The sequence below is a fragment of the Onychostruthus taczanowskii genome, unplaced genomic scaffold (assembly GCF_017590055.1).
Source record: "Onychostruthus taczanowskii isolate IOZ18803 unplaced genomic scaffold, ASM1759005v1 scaffold85, whole genome shotgun sequence".
NCBI classification, from domain to species: Eukaryota; Metazoa; Chordata; class Aves; order Passeriformes; family Passeridae; genus Onychostruthus; species Onychostruthus taczanowskii.
Window position 1 is genome coordinate 1,623,652 of NW_024506443.1, and position 5,738 is coordinate 1,629,389.

Below are 5,738 nucleotides of genomic sequence, written 5' to 3' on the forward strand. Positions count from 1 at the left end.
CCCCACCAAATAGCATCTGTGTGGTGTACTCCTTTAATTATTTCTTTTTTGATTAGGCAAATGTTCAATGTTCCATCTAAGGAACACTGATCTCAACATCATATCTATCCTAATACAGTTTCATTCTCCAAACAGCTTCTCAGATTATTTTGCCACTAAATTAAATTCTACAGTTTACCACAAGCAAAGGACAACAAAATGGAATTAAAATATGCAGCACAACTGTTTTAAATCTATACTTAGATTACTAAATACTTGAAACTGTCAGCAAATTGCTGTCTTTAAGAGCAGGGATCAATTCAGAAACAGTATAAAAACAAGACAAATGATAACAGAGGATCTCTCTTCTAAATTTTCAGGGTGGGCTGTACTCCAGTTAATTTAAATGCTGATTTTCTGTGTACTTATTTTTGTGAAGGAAAAAAGCTATAACAAGAAAGTGAACACTATTATCTGTACTCTTGATGAAAGAGGAACAAAAAGAGAAAACAATCTCTGTATGCTTAATCTTAGGTCTTAGCTCAAATTTGATTCTGTTTTGAGCAGCTCCAACAAGCATTCTCCAAACAATACTCAGACAAGGCCCTAGGATTATTCCATTTTCAGAATGTCATGGCATAAAACCAACATATGAGTAAATCACCCTAAAATTCTAAATGGTTTCAGATGTCCAAGCTGGAAAAAACCCCAAAAAACAAAAACAACAACAACAAAAAAACCAAACAAACAAAAAAAAAAAAAAAAAAACCCCCCCCAAACCAAAAAACCAAAAAAAAAAAAAAAAAAACCCAAAAAACCCCAAACAAACAAACAAAAACACCCCACCAAACCAGTAAACCCAGAAAAACAAAACACCTAACCACCACAAAAATTCACCACCTGACCAAAGAGGAACACCACACACACAAAGGAACACCACCTGACCAATGAGGATGATGTCAAATGGCACAGTAATGATAAAGACGACTTCCTCCAGGGGAAAATTTGCAATTACAATAATAGTTTGTTTGTCTTGGTTTATTGAAAGCAATTAAAGGTTCTGGTTTACTTATTACTGTAGCAAGTAATCCTTGTCCAGTATATGACAGACAGCAGATATCTTTCAAAGGCTACATCTGACTTAGCCTGAGAACATTTCGTTGTCTTCATTGACTATTTAAAAAACATGCAGTGATCCTGAACATCATATTATTACTAAACCAACAATTTAAAAAATTTTTTTGCTTACTGATAAAAAGCACGCAGAAAAATTGTGTTCTAGAAATGAAGTTACAACAATTTTTTTGTATTCTGTCTCTTTTCTCTTGAGAACTTCTCATAAAATTTCTCACATTCCTCCCTAGGCTCACTACCTCTCTTTATTTTAATGTATTTTATGGTATACTTCTGATATGTGAAGTTAAGATATGATATATCTTCATGTTGCAGAGTTTTCCACCATAGTGACAAGCAAGGTGACTAGTCAGCAGTGTCTTGATCAGCCGCTGGGACTATGATTAATGCATTGTTCCCCTCTGTTCAGGGTTGTTTTCACCCACCGGGCTCCAGGACCAGCGGATGAGGACAGCCAAGTCAAGCATACTGTCTGCCTTCACTGTAGTCCCATCAGCACACAAAGCTGGCATGCTCCTTAGGGTCATTTCCACTTCTCCAAGTCTTTACCAGAGTCTGGCTATTCCTATTCTTAAATATAAGTTATTTGTTCATTAGAAAAATGAAAATACTTAGGCATTAGACAAAATAATGTTATGGTCTAATCTAACCTCTATGCAGCTTAGATTTCAGGCTATGTGATTTATTAATTTCTTTATGTTTTCTACAAGGCTTTAGATCTCTGTTTGTTTGGAAACATGTGCCATAACTAATTTATTAATTTATTTTATGTTTCTAGATGTATATATACACATTTTTCCTTTAAAGGAGAAGTGAACTTGTTTGAAACATCAAATTATGGTTTCTGGACACATTTCTATTCTACGGAAACTGATTAGCACGCAGAAGAAAAAGGAAGGGAGAAAATATGCTTAGAGCTCCTTGAATACAGGTGATGAACCCGTGTTGTAATTGAAAGCTAAATAATTACACAGCAGATTAAAAAAACAAAACAAAAAAGTCCTAAAATTAAAAGTTGGAAGCTTTGGGGCATAAATCCCCTTTCCAGTCTGCTAAAAGACAAATTGCAGATCGGAACTCATGCCAAGTGTCAACCTATCTGGCAATTCAGGATGCTTACACCCGACACACTACTGTAAGACAGCACTTGAAATAAGGTGCCTGTATAAGACACGGATCCAGAGTGGGAGGCAGATGTGGCTAATCTGCAAGAGTTCCTCAAACACAATGGCAATATTAAATACCACTCAAAGGTGATAATCATATTAGTCAGATATTCTTGGCCATTGGACTGAAAAATAAATTCCAAAGCAACTTGAGCTTTTAAAGCAGCTTCGAGCAAGGGGAACAAGTTTAGACAGACAGTGCAATGTTCACAATTTTGCTCAAGAATGCTGCATTTTTCAGATCCATTCTTGCAGTAAGTTCAGTGACAGCAAAACAGAGGTTGTTATTATTTAATTCAACTGAATAGTATCGGGTTTTGTCTATGATTTGGGACTGGGTGTAGATTGCAGGGTCTCCATATCCGATCTCCAAGGGATTTTGCACTAATTTAGGAAGTCTGGACAAAACAGTTTGCTCTTATTTTGCAGGACAGTACTGAAGGTTTCTCTGTCTAAACAGACATAGACAGTTACACACACACACAACTAAATGCTGCTTATAACACTCAAAATGGGAGCACAGCTGTGCAGGGAAAGACCTCCCATATTCATCCAACCAGAAGTTTAAATTGGACGAGCACATATGTGTCTTCTTCTGTCCTTTTAGATCATGTAAAATATGAGTTAGCACTGTTTTTTCCTGACTTTAATATGAAAACTAGTAAGAAATTAATGTTATCTTGAAATTCTGATATAATTGCTTCTCAGAAACTGGCTGTAATCCTTGAAATTTTTTTATAACAGTATTTCTCATCAGTGCATCCGAATGCTTTTGACATCATGACCAGTTTGCTCTGAGAGGAAAAAATGTATAATTTAGTGACATATGGTTGATAACTGCACAAGCAACCCAGCAGAAGACATCCAGGCTAAACTTACATGCAATCTAAAAAAAAATTATTTAAGCTATACAGTATCAAGATGTTGAAACTAATAGTTAAGAAAAATGCATTAAATTCTACCTGAATAAGACCTACAGTAATTATGGTATGGGGAAGTATCTCTCAATAGTCTTTACAATTGATCTGTAGTGAGCAGAGTCTAATAATATTATTTGAAAAGTTCAGTTCACAGTGCAAGTCACCACCTAAAGCAGATTGCTACATTTGTTCAAACTCAGTGACTTCAGCAAAGCCTTTGACACTGTCTCCCACATCGTGCTCCTGGAAAAGCTGGCAGCCCATGGCTTGGACAGGTGCAGTTTTCATTGGGTTAAGAACTGGCTGGATGGCTGAGCCCACCCAGTGGCAGTGAATGGTGCCACATCCAGTTAGAGACCAATCAGAGGTGATGTCCCCCAGGGATCAGTGTTGGTCCTAGTTCTGTTTAATATCTTCCTTGATGACATGGATGAGTCTGCCACTAGCAAATTCACTAAAAGACTAAAAGAAGGTATTGGTCTGCTGGAGGGTAGGAAGGCCCTTCAAAGGAACACGGACAGGCCGCATTGATGGGCTGAGAACGACGGTATCAGGGTCAACAATGCCAAGTGTAGTATTCACATTCTCTGAAAAATTCCCTTCACCCAGGATTTTTCTCCTGGGAAGCCAACAAGGCTCAGAGAAAAAGGAAAACAATTCTTATCTCATTTGCTCCTCCTGTGTTGTGCTCATGTGTAGAATGTGTTTGGAGATTGTTTACCCAAAGGTGCTGTATTGGATTCTGGTGTGAGTTGTTTTGATTCATTGACTAATCAGTGCCTGTGTCAGGACTCTGGAAAGAGTTACGAGTTTTCATTATTATCTTTTTAGCATTCAGTAAGTATCCTTTGTATTTTTTAGTATAGTATAGTATAATATAATATAATATAATATAATATAATATAATATAATATAATATAATATAATATAATATTTTCAAGTAATAAATTAGCCTTCTGAGAACATGGAGTCAGATTCATCATTCCTGCCTTTGTAGGGACACTCCCAGCAAATACAATAGCCAAGTGCCAGGTCCTGTGTTTTAGTCACAAGAGACCCAGGAAGCCCCACAAGTTGGAAGATGATTCGTCGGATATTTTCCCAGAAGAAAATGACCTGGAGGTGCTGATGGACCTGAACATGATCAAGAAGCCATTGAACATGATCAAGAAGTGTGCCCATGTGGCCAAGAAGGCCAGTGACATCCTGGCCTCTATCAGCAATATTGTGGCCAGCAGGATCAGGGAAGTAGTCATCCTTCTATACTCAGTACTGGTGAGACCATGCGTTTAATGCCGTGTCCAGTTCTGAATCCCCCGATTCAGGATGGACACTGAGGTGCTAGAGCAGGTCCACAGGAAGGCAACAAAGCTGATGAAGGGTCTGGAGCACATGGCTTATGGGAAGCCGCTGAGGGAGCTGGGGAAGAGAATAGAAGGAGTGGGGGAGAGGAGGAAGAGGAGAAGAGGAAGAGGAAGAGGAAGAGGAAGAGGAAGAGAAGAGAAGAGAAGAGAAGAGAAGAGAAGAGAAGAGAAGAGAAGAGAAGAGAAGGCTTGTGGGTGACCTTGTCACTCTCTACAGCTACCTGAAAGCAGTGCCATGGTCTGGTTATTATTGGTGGTGTTTGGTCATAGGTTGGACTCAATGATTTCAAAGATCTTTTCCTACCTAATTAATTCTGTGATTCTCTAACTCATAGGTAGACCTAGTTTATCTGGCATGGTTGGTTTGGGCAACCAGTTCAAATTCAGACATGTAAAAAGAAGTTAAATTATTCCCACCCTCACTGAATAGTTTTGTGAGTATGTATCATCAAAATCAGTATCTTCCCAATTTACTAAAACAAATGTCATATCTGGATGATAATCAGTACTCTGTCTGTAGTTATTTGATATCTTACAGTGAATACTTTCAGTAATAAAGTGAAAGTGATGAAAAATGAATATAATGAAAAGAAGGAACTAAGTTAAGTTAAAAACTGTCACACAAATTAGTCCTGTTGCAACAGGCTGGAATCAGCCTTACAAACATTTTCTTCTAATAAACACTAATTTAGACACTTGAGTGCCCCTTCCATTTTAAGACTTCTGGCATTTTTATATGGTTGTTTACACTATCTTTCATTAAACAGATATATGTGCTATCAGACAAGATTGCTTTAATTCATAATAACAGCTACAGCTCCTGAAGTCACAAACATGCATTTCTTTTTTATTTATTGTACTATTTGTCTTTGTGTTCCTATTGGCAGAACTCCTCAGGTCCTGCAGCAGAGACCAACTCATTTTACCAGACGCAGTGCATGGTGATGGATGTGGTAAAACTGACTCTTCAATGCATTTTAACCACATTTAAAGTCTGCCTGATGTGTTTCACACAGTCAGGGAAATCAAGATGATAATAGCAAATATGAGGTTGACATAATTTGTCATTGTAAGATTAAGCTCAATACACTTTCAAGTAACATCTTAATTTTTTTTCCCTCCAGCATTTGCAGTAAAGTGTTTTTCTTAATAAAGGCATTCTACACCAAAGTCCC